General features: G+C 49.5%; 1 long non-coding RNA gene across 1 annotated transcript; it reads right to left on the bottom strand.

The window, feature by feature from the left end:
• Nucleotides 1-398: 398 nt before the first annotated feature.
• LOC144149093 (uncharacterized) lies at nucleotides 399-13,132 on the bottom strand. The gene is made up of 3 exons (XR_013318181.1): nucleotides 12,894-13,132; nucleotides 12,207-12,293; nucleotides 399-1,476 (listed from the first exon to the last, which is right to left on the bottom strand). It is a non-coding gene; the product is annotated as an uncharacterized LOC144149093 (long non-coding RNA).
• Between the last annotated feature and the right edge of the window lie 2,368 nt (nucleotides 13,133-15,500).

The following is a 15,500-nucleotide window of genomic DNA, read 5'->3' as shown; positions in this document are numbered from 1 at the left end:
AACGCTCCGCCACTGCTGCACTCTTCTCACGCGCATCACGAATCTGCTCTGAGCCTGGTCTACGCAAGCAAGAGCTAGCCGTGGTAAGGAAGGACCTTCGCAGCAACGGCTACCTTTCAAAGCTTGTGAGGACGCAACAATTGCGGGCTTCAGTTGCTCCTCCGAAAGGGTTCCTCAAGAAGACAGGCAAAAACGCACTGCCGTACCCTACACGCAAGGCATCAGTGAAGCTCTTGCAAGGGTGTTTGGCACATATGGCATGAAAATTGCACACGTTCCAACGAACAGGCTTAAGCAGAAGCTGGTATGCGTGAAGGACCCTTTAGAAAAATCAAGATTCCCCGGAGTTGCCTACAAATTTCCATGCAAGGATTGCAACGCATCCTACATAGGTGAAACTGGAAATTTTTAAAAGAAGAATTCAATAGCACCAGAACGATGTCAAAAAAGGCAATGCAAGCTGAAATGCCTTGGCGGATCATCACCTGGCTACTGACCATGTCATCGATTGGGATTCCGCATGCATAATCGCATCAGAGAAGCGCCTGTCGACACGACTACTTTAAGAATCAGTGCATATTCAACCAACTAAAAACACGATTAACCGGTCGCGGGGTAATCTCCCCAAGATATACATGCGCACTCTGCGACACCAAACCTATAAATAATCGCTACCTTTCACCCCCCTTTCATTGTGATCAAGGGACCAGTAGGGGCCCCAAAACGTCTTTATTTGTTTATTTGTTTTTGACCAGGCGAGTGCCTGCTTGTATTTCATCAACACCGAACTAACCCGCCTAAATCACCACTTTATAGACATTGAGCAATTCTTTGAATTGGTTTATTGTAGCAAGCTGTCTTGTTTATTTCCTTATTTTTTTGGCATTTCCTGTCTCATTTGAAATTGGGAGACCAGATAGCTTTTACTACGGGTCATGCACTGGTGAGAACAAATAATTGATTTCGCTTTAAACAATTTTCAGTTCTGTTTTATTGCTCACCAGCCAATGACCTGAAATATCAGAGGCTCTTAAAACATATGCTGGCATTTCTTTCCTGCACTGTAGTACAACTAATCATGACTTTTAATATATTTTGTTCACAAATTGTAATATTTAGAAAGTATTCAGCTGAATGAAAATGTTATTTCAGAAGCATGCGCAATCAACAAGGCCTCAATGACTCTCACCACATGGTTCACTTGTTTCTGTCACAAATAACCTGATTGCAGCCACATTCCACCCAAGACGAAGGTAACATACCCTCTGGGATGATGAATATTTAAAATGCCTTACGAGTAAGTGCTCAGCACATGAAATTGTGGTATTAAAATTAAAACAGAAGATCCCTCTGCAGCATCCTTCACTTGGGGCAGCGCTTGATCACAAACTTCGAGAAGCTGAAAAATGCTCCATGCGCCGCTCCAGCCAGCAGAAACAATGCAGGACGCAAGTTGGTAGGTGGACCGTTGGCATCCTGCGATTGTGAAGATTTTTATTTAGTAGATGCTCTTCTTTTTGTACCCCTGTTTATTTCTCCTTTAACAAGCAGCTGAACTCCTGCAGGTTCTACGAATCATACAAGCATAATAAAATGCAGCAATGCCGAACAATTGGCAGGGTTACCTCAATTTTTCTTTTCTAGGAATGAAAACAATGTAGGTAATCTATGAACAACTACAATCAAACCTTTCAATTTTTACCTACTTCACACCTAACAAGCACACATACACGTTAGACATGTGAGCAAGCTGCTAAATTAATGCCCACAAACTTAATCAGGCATCAGAAATCGGCAGAGAACGACGTGTCACCTTTAAATGGCACTTTTTTCGTTCAAAACACGTAAATGGGCGAGAAAGATACATAATTATGAGTTGGTACCCTCATCTGGTATGGTTTTCAGGCAATGCTTACATCTCACTTCAGTACCTTCAGGTGGTGGAGATCTTCGAAAACTCATTGCGGGCAAGTGGGTTGTGTTCAAGCTCTCGTATCTTGCCAGCATATGCTGGATTCCAGCATTCCCAAATCAACGTGACGACCCGAATGTGGTGGATGCAAGAAAGAATAAGCACACGCCAAGGGAGTTGCCGAAGGTAGGGTAAGGGGAGGGGGGGCGGTGCCCCTCCCATAATGTTTTTTGCCAAGGCTGGGGTGCAGTTTAAGCAGCCTGAAAAACCGCCTAAAGTCACCTGCAGGCGCGGAACCTGCAGTTTTAAGGACATTCTTGCTCATATAAAGCTGACAACAAGGGCAATGTCAACGTCTGATCCATGCACCCGCTCCAGATGCTGTACCTGTCAATATATACAGCCCGGCTGCATTTCGCGCCGGATACACCGACAAGCACCGGGAACCTGCCGCGAGCCGATCGAAACAGCCCCACTGTTTCACTGGCGGAACAGCATGGCCGGGGAATGGCAAAACAGCAGGAAAAGCCTCATATAGGCTTACATGTGGTCGGGAGCGTGTCATTCCTTGTCTTTACACTGATACAAAGTATAATCACATGACAGAGCATGTCGCTGTATTTTGTTCAGTCAACTATCAATCCTTGATATGTTTATTTTTCTACCGACATCGCATTTCATTGACTATTGCAGTTCCATAATTTCTGCTGCATAAAAAGCATTGCTCTGCCCATCTTGTATTTCCTCCACATCAACAAAACTACACAATTCTCCTTATTGCGGAGCTTTGTTTTTTTGGCACTATTCCACTGTTTCCTTGACCTCCCTTTAGAATCAGCATTCTGTATTTGCTTAACCGGAATTTTACTGAAGCCATGTCTGTTTCAATTTAACAGATAGAAATAACGAAATTTAATAAGAAACGTGCAACAAGCTCAACATTCAACAGCAGTGCAATAAGGTGTTCCGCTTAGCGCAAGTTCACTACTCACGTTACTAGCACAAAAAATAACAAAAGGCGATTACTTAAAGGAGCCATGAAGAGAAAACAAAAGTTTGTTTTATTCGAAAGATTAGGTGTTTCATAGTACCCCAAGCGCTTTTCCGGAAGCAAATGATGCTTTATTCACTGAGAAATAAGGCAATTTAAGCCAAAATTTTAAATCTCCCGCTAAAATTGCACATTTCGTCATGTGAACAATGGCGTCATACGAGCCGGTCCATGAAACATATACTTAGTATGTAGACTCCATATAGCACCCACACGCGGGAGTCGACCGAGACGGCGGCCATTTTAAAAATACTAGTAAAACCTAGTGCACCCGCAGCCCTAGTCATGGAATCGCCTGATACGGAGAACAAAACTCTCGCCGAGCAGCTCGGGCTTGCATTTAACAACCTTACACCACTTGAACGCTCAATGCTTCTAAGTGCACGAGCGGCAAGAGTTGTGGGATACGCGGTGGACGGGAAAGCGACCATTCCGCGATAGCCACAACAGACGAACGCCCAGCCGTCGGCACCGCTGCCTCGTCAGCCCCGTCGCGACGGATGAATACAGACTGGTACGTATGTGCCGTATTTTCAATTTTAGTAGCAGTATCGCTTATGCCAGTTGGCCGGTGTCGTGTATGGAAAGCCGTTCGCTCGAGCTCTCTGGTCCGACCAGAAAGATTTGAGCGTCAATGCGCGGTGTGTACGGCAATTTTTTTCCCCAAGGTCAGAGCGCTTTGGCGGCGATTTGACGAAGTCGGCGACGAGCGCCAGCATGTCCGGGTCCCTGCCGTAATCACTTCCTCGGAAATGAAGCGAGCACACTCGTACTTCCTTTAGCTCTCTTTCTCATCCGTTTGCAAAGTTCACAAAACATAGCCACTTGCTTCGCCGAGATTCGTCGTTGGGCAGCACATGAAAGGAGATCTCACCGGCGGGGATGTCGCACTCCCTCGACGATTTGCCCGTACTACATGGGCATTTCAAAACACAGCAACAAAATTTCATTGTAAAGTGCTCGAACAAACCGAAGTTTTCAGTGGTTGTAAACTGTAAACGAGCTCGTAACGACAGCAGCAAGCCAACACGACCTCCATACCGAAACCTGTGCGACGAGTGGCACTATCTCGTTGCTGCTCTGTGTTCCTTACTCCCCTTGTTTCTATTTTTACCTTTCCTGGTTGGCGATATGACGGCCAACCTCCTGTGAAGGGATTACGATACCAAGCAAGGTCACGGCTGTGCGTGCTGGGACGGTTCGTTGGCCCCGAAGAGCCTTGAACCCGAAAATTCGTCTGCGCGATGGTGGCGACGGCGAGATGTCGAGTTCGGCTGGCGGTAGTTTCGTACGCATTGGCATACACGCTTGCGCGTTCGTTCGGAACTTCAACCATTTACTCCCCCGTTCTTTGTCATAAAAAGAATGTGCAGTATGTTTCACGGGCATTTAGCTCGCTATGCAAACTGTAAGCCCTGCCTAACATGCGTTTGCTTTTGCCGGCCTCCGCAAATCACAGAGCATTCTCGAGTGACATCATAGGTTTGTTGCGGAAAATGAGCTGGTGCGTCGCGTGATCATTTCCTTTTTTCCTAATTATGTAGCTTATTTGGGCGAAGTTTGCGTTATAAGTGGTGTCGTTATGGTTCTAACGAGGCAATCTTTCGAATGAACCAAACTTGTGTTTTCTCTTCATGGCTCCTTTAAGGACGAAGACGCACGTTTGCTAGCTTCACCGCCATAATATACGAATGCGCCGCATGTACAGTCCACTGCGATTCGAAGGTTGTCGCGGGAAAGCTACTCTTTCAAACGAAGCAGAAAGAACACCAGCTTTAGCAAATATTCCATGCAAGTTTCGCTATCGTCGGCGTAGATAAAGGGCAACCAAGTCCAAGTCTGTGCTTGATAACAACGAATGTACAGCTTGAAACCCAAAGGGTGGCAAGTCAGTCGTGCGGGCCATTGTTGTATCATGGAACAGCCAACAAGGGAGCAAAGAGTGCGAAATCTCGATTTTCATGGTTCCGAAACAAAACCATGGGCTGGTGGCCCGCTTGGCCGCTCGATGCTGGCGCGATAACCTTCAAATCGTGCTCGACTGTACTTCATAGCTGACAAGAAAACTTAATAGTCCCTTTTCTAAAGGAAAATCTAAAACATGAGAATCTTGATAGTAAACACCCAGTGTTGGCCTGCACTTCCGCCCGACGAACTTCAGGGACCGCGCGTCACTCACGAGCGCACTCATGATCACGCTCACGAGCGTGGGTCCGCCTAACCACCTGCTCTGCGGACGAATGAATCGCCCGTGGTGTGCCCACAGACCAGCGAACGGCAATTTCGGTGATCATCATGATCATCACCATCTAAGCTCCTTAAGGTGGGCTTTACAGTTAGCATTGAGCATACACAAATCGCATGTTAAAGTCAGTTATTTCAAGCTTCGTTTCCAAAACAACGCGCAAGATGCCTTGCCTACATATTTCCCCGTCCCATCTTTTGGTCGACCACGGCCCCCTTCCACCCCCTCCCCCCCGAAAAAAATTCCTGGCTACGCGCCTGGCACATGCCCAATCAGGAGTACGTTCAGCATGCACGTCGGTTGTTAAAAAAAAGGGTGTAATGTATTGCTCAGAAGACTCAATGCTTGCACGCATCTTGGAGCAGCAACAGCCTTAGCAGATGTGTTTGAGTGGTTTTCCTCTCTCATAACATCCACAGTGCTTTCAGAAAAAGCCCCAGGCCTTGCAATTAGCATGTTCCAGTTAAGAATAATGCAGCTGATACTTTACACTTTCAAATCTTTTTCTTTGTGGAAGGATGTTTCTTTATTGGCAGTACAGCACTAGCGTGCGTAAATCGCAGCCTTCAGAACCCCAATCAGGCCTCTGTAAATGGTACAGGCAGTTACATTAACTATTTGAAAAAGTGGACTGCAAGGACTGTCAATTCACATGATAAACATCCAGAAAATAGCTGAAAACAGAACTGGTAAGGCTTTATCGAAGACTAAACTACAAAGGTAATAACATTTTTGTGTCACCACCTAAGAAATATGGCTTCATCGTAAACATGACTAACACCAGGAAATTCGTATACATGGTGATTAACTGCTATGCCCACATTATGATTTTGGGTGAAACTGAGTTTTCCGAAATTAACAATAAAGGTTGCCATTTAGCAGCTACATATTGTCACGAAGCCAAGGACGACGCAGTTGTCTTGCAGGAGAAACAAGTTTATTGGAGCGAACTTGTGCTCCCCTAACAACTCAAAAGAATACAGAGGCGGCGAGGCAGCGGTCAACAAAGTGACTTGCGTCAGCGAGCGTCGCAGAATCGAATGCCCCGGCGTCCGCACTGCAGGCTTTTTATCTTTTGGCGCGCGTGGTTCTCGAAACGTCGATTCGCATCGAGAACATAGTAGATCCAAGAAGATTATTCTGGGCTGTTCACGTTAGATCGGAATGCTCTCCCTATCACAACAGATAACACATGCTGCACAGAAAGAAAGAATGGAACACGCGCTTCCCTTGGCGCAGAGATAACACAGACCGGCGCAGCCGGGCGGTAAAAGCAAAACACAAATAAACAAACCCAATGTTTGGTTCGCGGCATTACCCCCCCTCTAAGAGTGCATCGACCCGATGCTAACATAAGCGACAGTCCGAACAAATGAAAATAAAAGTTCGTCATCGTTTGTAGAAAGGTTTTAAGCGAACCACGTGGACGACTTCAGGCCGCGTGCGTCGTCGTGATGTGCCGGAGTCACCATCGGGGATCACTTCGTAGGTAAGTTGGCCAACACGTCGTAGAATCTGGTAGGGTCCGAAATACCGTCGCAGGAGCTTCTCACTGAGTCCGCGTCGTCGGATGGGAGTCCAAACCCACACACGATCCCCTGGTTGGTACTCGGCGTCTCGGCGTCGGAGGTTGTAGCGGCCCGCATCCACCAGCTGCTGGTCCGTTATACGAACTCGAGCGAGCTGGCGGGCCTCCTCCGCACGTTGAAGATATCCGTGGACGTCGGCGTTGAGGTCGTCGTCTTCTACGTGCGGAAGCATGGCGTCGAGCATCGTAGTCGGCCTTCTACCGTAGACAAGCTCGAACGGCGTCAGCTGTGTCGTCTCCTGGGTAGCCGTGTTGTACGCAAACGTGACATACGGGAGCACTTCGTCCCAAGTCTTATGTTCAACGTCAACGTACATTGACAGCATATCTGCGATTGTCTTGTTCAGACGTTCTGTTAGTCCGTTCGTTTGGGGGTGGTACGCCGTCGTTCTTCGGTGATCCGTGTTGCTGTAGCGTAATACTCCTTGCATCAGCTCCGCAGTAAATGCCGTTCCGCGGTCTGTGATTAGGACTTCCGGGGCTCCATGTCGCAGCACAACTTGGCTTATAAAGAACTTCGCCACTTCTTGTGCAGTCCCCCTCGGAAGAGCGGCGGTCTCTGCGTAGCGCGTCATGTAGTCTGTCGCTACGACAATCCACTTGTTCTGTGATCGTGACGTAGGGAACGGGCCTAAAAGGTCCATTCCAATCTGTTGAAATGGTCTCGATGGGACGGCGATCGGTTGCAGAAGTCCGGCGGGTCTTGTCGGCGGCGTTTTTCGTCGCTGGCAGTCACGGCAGCTCCGGACGTAGTGGGTGACGTCAGAGGTAAGGCCGGGCCAGTAGTACCTCGCCTTGATTTTTCCAATAGTGCGGGCTGTGCCCAGATGTCCGGAAGACGGGTCGTCGTGGCACGCTTCCAAAATTTCGTCACGAAGGTCCGCGGGGATGACGAGAAGGTAATTCGCTCTTGTTCCGGGGCTGAAATTCTTCTTCACAAGGACGGAGTTTCTCAGGCTGAATGCTGGTAAGCTGCGTTTGAAGCTCCTAGGAACGACAACGTTGCATCCCTCGAGGTACTCGATTATGACGCGTAAGTCGGGGTCGGCACGCTGCTGGGCGGCTAGGTCGCTCTCCGTCACGATCCCGAAGAACGCGCTGTCTTCATCAGAGTCTTGTGGTGGTGGGTCGACGGGGGCGCGGGACAGGCAGTCGGCGTCGGAGTGTTTCCTGCCGGATTTATAAACGACTGTAACGTCGAACTCCTGCAGGCGCAAGCTCCACCGCCCAAGACGGCCAGAGGGGTCCTTCAAATTGGCGAGCCAACACAGCGCATGGTGGTCTGTTACAACCTTGAATGGCCTTCCATACACGTATGGGCGAAATTTTGAAATCGCCCATATAATAGCCAGGCACTCTTTCTCAGAGGCAGAATAGTTTTTCTCCTCCTTCGACAGACCACGGCTAGCATAGGCGATTACCCTTTCGCAGCCGCTTTGCTTTTGGACAAGGACGGCACCCAAGCCTATATCACTGGCGTCCGTATGCATTTCCGTTTCGGCATTTCCGTCGAAATGAGCGAGCACGGGCGGGCTTTGCAGGCGTTTTTGCAGCTCGCCGAATGCTTTTTCTTGGTCGTTTTCCCAGCTGAAAGGGGTGCTATCTTTCGTCAAGCGCGTGAGTGGCTCTGCAATGCGTGCGAAGTTTGCGACGAAGCGCCGGTAGTATGCGCACAGCCCGAGAAATCTCCGCACGCCCTTCTTGTCTTTCGGCCTTGGGAAGTTCGCAATGGCTGAAGTTTTTGCCGGGTCAGGTAGGACTCCCGCGGCGTTGACGACGTGGCCCAAGAACTTGAGTTCCCCGTATGCGAAACGGCACTTTTCAGGCTTCAGCGTCAACCCCGACGTACGAATGGCCTCGAGTACAGACTCCAACCTTGCAAGGTGTTCGTCGAAAGTCCGGGCGAATACCACTACGTCGTCGAGGTATACGAGGCAGGTGTGCCACTTAAGGCCAGCTAGCACAGTGTCCATGACTCTTTGAAACGTCGCTGGTGCTGTGCACAGCCCAAACGGCATCACCTTGAACTCGTATAGGCCGTCTGGGGTTATAAATGCAGTCTTCTCTCGGTCTCTCTCGTCCACTTCAATTTGCCAGTAGCCGGTCTTCAGGTCCATCGATGAGAAGTACTTCGCGTGGCAGAGGTGGTCGAGGGCGTCGTCGATTCGGGGGAGGGGGTACACGTCCTTTTTTGTGATTTTGTTCAGTCGCCGGTAGTCGACGCAAAACCTTAATGTGCCGTCTTTTTTCTTTACGAGTACGACGGGCGCAGCCCAGGGGCTTTTCGATGGCTGTATAATGTCATCGCTCAGCATGTCGTCGACTTGAGTCCGGATGGCTTCCCGTTCGTGTGAAGAGACGCGGTACGGTGACTGTCGGGTAGGTCGGGCTCCATCTTCGGTTATTATTCGGTGCTTCGCTAGAGGGGTCTGACGTAGTTTTGCGCTCGACGAAAAACATTCGCTATAGCGACGCAGCAAAGCCAATAATTTTTTCCGTTGTTCTTGCGGTAGCGCCGGATTCACGTCGAATGGCTGCGGGAGCTTGAATGTTTCTACGGGTGTGCGTTCAAAGTCGGCGACTGCGATCACATCACTTGCTTCTTGCGTTTCTTCGAGGAACGCAATTGCAGCTCCCTTGTTTAAATGCTGGTACTCTTCGGTGAAATTAGTGACCAAAACGTGAGATTGGCGTTGCTTAAAGTGCGCAATGCCTCTTGCGACGGAGACACCGCGGTCGAGAAGCAACCTTCGATCACTCTCTACGATAGCGTCGATGTCAGAAGCAGCATCCTCACAGTAGACGGCGATCATCAAGCTTGCGCGGGGTGGCAGGGTGATGTGATCGTCGGTGATCCTGACAGCAGCACGGTGATCGGGGTTCGGCTGCGGCGTCGTGGAGTGATTGGAGGAAAATGTTATCGACTTGGTCTGCAGATCAATTATTGCGCCGTTGTCCGTCAAAAAGTCCATTCCGAGAATCACGTCGCGGGAGCAGTTAGGCAGAATGACGAACGCCGCAGGGTACGTTGTGCCGTCTATGGTGACGCGCGATGTGCACGTTCCACTTGGCGTCACGAGGTGGCCTCCTGCTGTGCGTATGTGCGGACCGTCCCATCTGGTCATAACTTTCTTCAGTTTAGACGCAAATGGTCCGCTCATTACCGAATAGTCAGCTCCCGTGTCTACGAGGGCGACTACGTCAAAGCCGTCGATGGACACCTTGACGTCAGATGCAGTCGTCCTCGAGTTCCGGGTTCGTCGGGGCGTCGTATCTCTGCTTGTACGTGTTGATGGTCGGGCACTGTGCATCGTCGTTGTGGTCGTCTTCTCAACGGACGTCTCGGTCAGGTCGGGTACGCGTCGCGGCGTATAGCTGTTGTCGTGTACGGGAGTCTCGTCAGGTCTGGGTGGGGTCGTCGGGATGAGGGCATGTTGTGAGTCACTGTCTTCCGCGAGTCGTTGCGTCGTTGGAGGGTTTTCATTTTTCCACGATCGTGCAACTTTACCTCCAGAAGTTGCTGCTTTTAGTTTCCCCCGCGTGGGCTGGGGGACCTTCCACGTGAGAACTCAGCATTGCTACGGCGGTTCGGCGACTGGTATGGGTAGGGTGACGGCGAACGGTTGAAACGGGCTGGTCGACGGCTGGTGTTGGACAGGTACTCTTCGATCTCCGATGGGCGCTGGCCAGTTCGGGGGCGGGGTGCGTCGACGGAGAACCCTCGCAAACCAAGCCTCCTGTAGGGGCAGCGACGGTAGACGTGGTCGGCCTCTCCGCAGTGGTAGCACAGCGGACGATTGTCGGACGTTCGCCACACGTCGGTCTTCCTTGGGGCAGGGGGTTGCGCCGCAGGTGGTCGGGCCGGCGAGAGGGGACGACGGTACGGAGCCTCGTGACGATAGGGTGCAGGTGGGCGAGGGCGATGTACAGCAGCCGCGTAGGTCATGGCTTGCGGCTCGCGAGGTGCTACTGGCGTCGTTGAAGTTCCCAGCGCTTGCTGCACTTCTTCTCTAATGACGTCGGTAAGAGAAGCGACTTGTGGTTGCGGCGGCGTTGGGAGCAGTTTCCGCAGCTCCTCCCTCACTATTTCGCGGATAGTGTCGCGTAGTGAGTCGGAGTTGATAGCGCTGGCACCAAGCGTCTCCGAAACCAGCGCATTGATTGGGCGGTCGTACTGCCTCGTTCGGATTTCGAGCGTCTTCTCCAGCGCGGCGGCCTCAGACGCGAATTCGGACACGGTCTTGGGGGGGTTGCGAACAAGGCACGCGAAGAGCTCTTGCTTCACACCTCGCATCAGAAACCGTAGTTTCTTTTCTTCCGTCATTCCTGGGTCCGCACGGCGGAAAAGTCGCTTCATTTCCTCGACGAAGATTACGACTCCTTCGTTCGGGTGTTGCGTTCGAGTTTCCAGTAAAATCGCAGCTCGTTCTTTTCTCACCACGGTCGTGAAGGTCTTAAGGAACTCGCTTTTGAATTGCGTCCAGTCGGTCAAAGCGCTCTCGTGGTTTTCAAACCAAGTTCGGGCTGCATCCTCCAAGTAAAAGAAAACATGCCGGAAGGTTTCTTCATCGTCCCACCTGTTGAAGATCCGCACGCGCTCCAGCTTCTCCAACCATTCCTCTGGATCTTCAGCGGGGGCTCCCCGGAACGATGGCGGTTCCCGGGGCTGCTGCAGCATGATTGGCGACGTTGTTTCTTGTACCATGGTGTTGGTTGCAGCGTTCCTTCTCTTGGGCCCTTCTGGCATCAAACCGAACTCGGGTGGAAAATCTTGCAGGCGGAGGCTGGCTCTTGTTGGACTGGCTTGGCGGCTTCCCGAGGTTGCAGTGGGCATGAAGGGTGCGTACCCAGCACCTCCACCAGATGTCACGAAGCCAAGGACGACGCAGTTGTCTTGCAGGAGAAACAAGTTTATTGGAGCGAACTTGTGCTCCCCTAACAACTCAAAAGAATACAGAGGCGGCGAGGCAGCGGTCAACAAAGTGACTTGCGTCAGCGAGCGTCGCAGAATCGAATGCCCCGGCGTCCGCACTGCAGGCTTTTTATCTTTTGGCGCGCGTGGTTCTCGAAACGTCGATTCGCATCGAGAACATAGTAGATCCAAGAAGATTATTCTGGGCTGTTCACGTTAGATCGGAATGCTCTCCCTATCACAACAGATAACACATGCTGCACAGAAAGAAAGAATGGAACACGCGCTTCCCTTGGCGCAGAGATAACACAGACCGGCGCAGCCGGGCGGTAAAAGCAAAACACAAATAAACAAACCCAATGTTTGGTTCGCGGCAATATTAGGTTATGCATGAAACACCAATAATTGTTACGGGGGCGAGAACTTGTACATTCAAGTGATCGAACATTATTCAAGTATGGTAGCCCACTGTGCTACCAAAACTGTTTGAAAACTTACGTTCTGGCGGCCAAACACTGTTGACAATGGTTGTGGCTCTTGTCCGGTTGAATGGAGGGACGTGATGTGCTCAGACCGTCCAGAGGTCTAAAACAGGATGACACATGATTACCACTCAGGCAAGAATGGAAATTATTGGGTGCACGAATGTTACAACTCGGGCAACACAACATTCAGCCAAAATCAATACCCGCGTACAGCGCACCGTACACATGGTGAGGTGGCTCGCCGCAAACGCAACGAAGCTTGCGAGGCGCGCACATTCGCTCGCAAACGATCTTCCCTCGCCATTTACAACACGGCACAAACGACAGCGGTGATTAACGAAGCCGTAAACGCTGCGCCGCACAAGTAGCCGCCCGTGTTCTGATAAACTACGCGTAAGACGTGGTTCGCAGTGGTGAACTCTGAAGCTGTTCAATATAGTGCTGCGGAATGGGAAACGTTACTGAGTTACTGAGCGCCACTGCGTTACTGAGCGCCAGTGCGTTCAGCGCTCAATGCAAGCACCACAATGTTCTTTCGCACATCGCCTTTCTAGAGACAAGCCCTCTAGGTTCAACCTAGCCAGTTCAGTTAAACAATTCACACACGCGGGCTCCTGTTAACGAATCCTTAAAGCGGCGATGACAGCTACAAACGACATCCAGTGACAAGAAAGGCGGCAAATGTGACGAGACAGCTTACCTGACAGAGACCACGCAGAGGAGCGAGCGACGTTCAGGGGCAAGCGCCAAACTTAATTAGCCGTCTTCAGGTGGCAAAGTTGTTCTCAAATACTTCATCGCGAAGTCGAACCCGACAGGCATCACCGAAGACGACGAGGTGTCCAATTAATCATAATAACTGCGCTTGTTTAACCGCACGGTCGCACAGTAAACAATCTATGAAAGACGGGTCACGGGGTATCTGTTCCGGAATCCGGCCACGCCGCCGCGCGCCGTACTCAGGATATCGGCCGTTGGCAGGGAGTTGCGTAAACAAATTAAAACGACAACAATAAATAATTGCATCTTTTACTGAATATAACATAATCTTTAAGTTTATTATTTATTGTGTGTATTATAATAAAGAAGCTTAGATATTTAAAGTTTACAAACACAAAACGCGAACTGAAGCTTTTGGCGCTCGATTTGAACGTTAAAAAAAGCAGCAGATAGTAAGATAACACTGCGCAATGAAATTTGGCAGTGTTCTAGTGTAAGTAATCGTATTATTATTTGGCGCCTGTTTATTTAGCGCCCGATTTCATGCCCTCCCTCCCCAACTTTTGTTTTCTTTTGATATCTGCCTTGTTCTCCAAAGTTGTTTGTGCAGGAGAAACTAGGTGGTCTGTTTATTGCATTTGTACACAATATTTACGGTCGCTAACAAAAAGAATGGAATAAAATTGTAATTGCTAGTACGTTATAACTCCACTGAGCGACGAGAATGACTGTTGTCAGAGGGGGCTATGATTGTGCTGGTGGGGCAGGAGAAGAACAGGGAACGACGGAATGATGATACAGATGTCACAGTTCAAGGTTGTGCTGTGCTCCGTGGAAGGCTGTAGAAAACAAAAAGTGGGAGGGGTAGTGTTATTCTGTCGATGTCGTAATAAGCAAGGGCTGATATTTTTTCCTGTTTCAACGTCGGTGCTGCCGCTGCTTTTTATTGAATTTGGCAGCTTTTTTTTTTTTGCTTCTGAACATTTTTGACGAGGTTGGGAGGATGGTGCAATGGGGTGTCTTTTTGAAATTATATTGCATGCATGGCCTCAATCAATGAAGAGCTGAACACCTTTTCCTCACCCTTTCAACACCCTTCAAAAAAAAAGGGTGTTGAGGTTGGTCAACACCCTTTTTTTCACGCGAAAAGGGTGGAGAGCTACGAAAAAGGGTGTGGAGATTCAAGAAAAAGGGTGTAAGGGCCTCCCAACACCCTTTTTTCAATTATTTTACACTTTTTTTGGCCAAAAGGGCGTAAAAAAGTTTAGTGTGTACATTTCTCGTTTCTTGTCGTTCACTTATGTCCCGTCCCACGTTTCCTCATTATCTAAAATTAGCGTAGAGGCTTACCTCTGATTGACGTGGGGAACCAAAGCGGCCGTTTCCAGTAATTCTATGCAGGTCAGGTGGTTTTTGGCGGGATCTAAGAGGTGGCCGCGGGCGATCTCGCTACCTCAAGAGATATGAGGTCGCGATGTTACGTCTCCCCAAATTTCTTCGCTCACGAAAGAAAAACTCGACGACATGTGCTAAAGGCTGTTGTCGCACAAAAATTGTCGTAAAAGAGTTTTCTTTGTTTTCCTCGCGATCCCGTTCGTTTATTATAATTTTCAATCCTGGAGCCAATTTACAACTTCAATGGCACGCTCCCTAACCGGGCTACATTACTGTGTTCATACTGTGAACTACATGGTCTTTCTCTTGATTCGCACTCAGGGTGAATACATCTGCCGCAGCCTCATTACTCCAGAATTTCTTATTTCCGCAGCAGATTTCTCCGTGATACAACTCACAGTAGTAACCATTAGAAAAGCCGATACATTAAATTGGTGCCCCCCATTCAGCATCCGGCAGATGCGCAGATGCAGACCTACGTTGCTACGCAACAACGACGACAATTCGATACCTCTTTCGGTGACGGTGGCGATGGCGAGCCGGGCGAGGATGAAATTCGAAGATGACGATGAAGACGACGGAAGGAATGACAGGGTTCCCCACTGGAAGTGCTGGACGAACTGGAAGGCGAGCTTCGGTCCGCCAGGCTCACTGCGTGGCACCAGCAGGGAAGTGAGAAAAACAGAAGACGTAGCCACCACTGAGTACAGTGCACACGGTATGTTTAACAAAAACCTAAGTGGCACCTGCCGCAGCAGTCAACGTTTGAAAATATTGTTGTACCAATTTCCCATTTCAATGAGCTTGACGGGTTGCCGCTATCACCGTCGAATATTGACGTCGCGATTGCAAACGCTGTGGTTAAACGTGATTTATGGAGTATTTATGCGCTTTTCTCCCTTCTAGTTTGAAGTACAAACATTGATTTACACGGTAACGGGAACAACCTGGACTTTCGTGGCGGTGACATCAATGCTTTTTATTTGAATACCCTAGTATTGAAAGTACCGGACCTTCGCAAGTACAGAGCTACAGTATACTGCAAACTACGCTTTTGTATAAAAATTAAGGAACGCCCTTTATTTACAGACAGTGGGAAATGCGCTCGAAACTCTGCATGAAAGAAGTAAATATAAGTACCCTGCAGTCTTGCCGCACGCTATGATCGTGATAAAGTCTGGACGTCTAAAGC

This window comes from Haemaphysalis longicornis, unplaced genomic scaffold (assembly GCF_048455015.1).
Source record: "Haemaphysalis longicornis isolate Haplotype H1 unplaced genomic scaffold, Haemaphysalis longicornis Haplotype H1 scaffold_8, whole genome shotgun sequence".
In the NCBI taxonomy this organism is placed as follows: Eukaryota; Metazoa; Arthropoda; class Arachnida; order Ixodida; family Ixodidae; genus Haemaphysalis; species Haemaphysalis longicornis.
The sequence above is the reverse complement of the archived record's forward strand: the minus strand, read 5'-3'. Positions and strand labels throughout refer to the sequence as shown.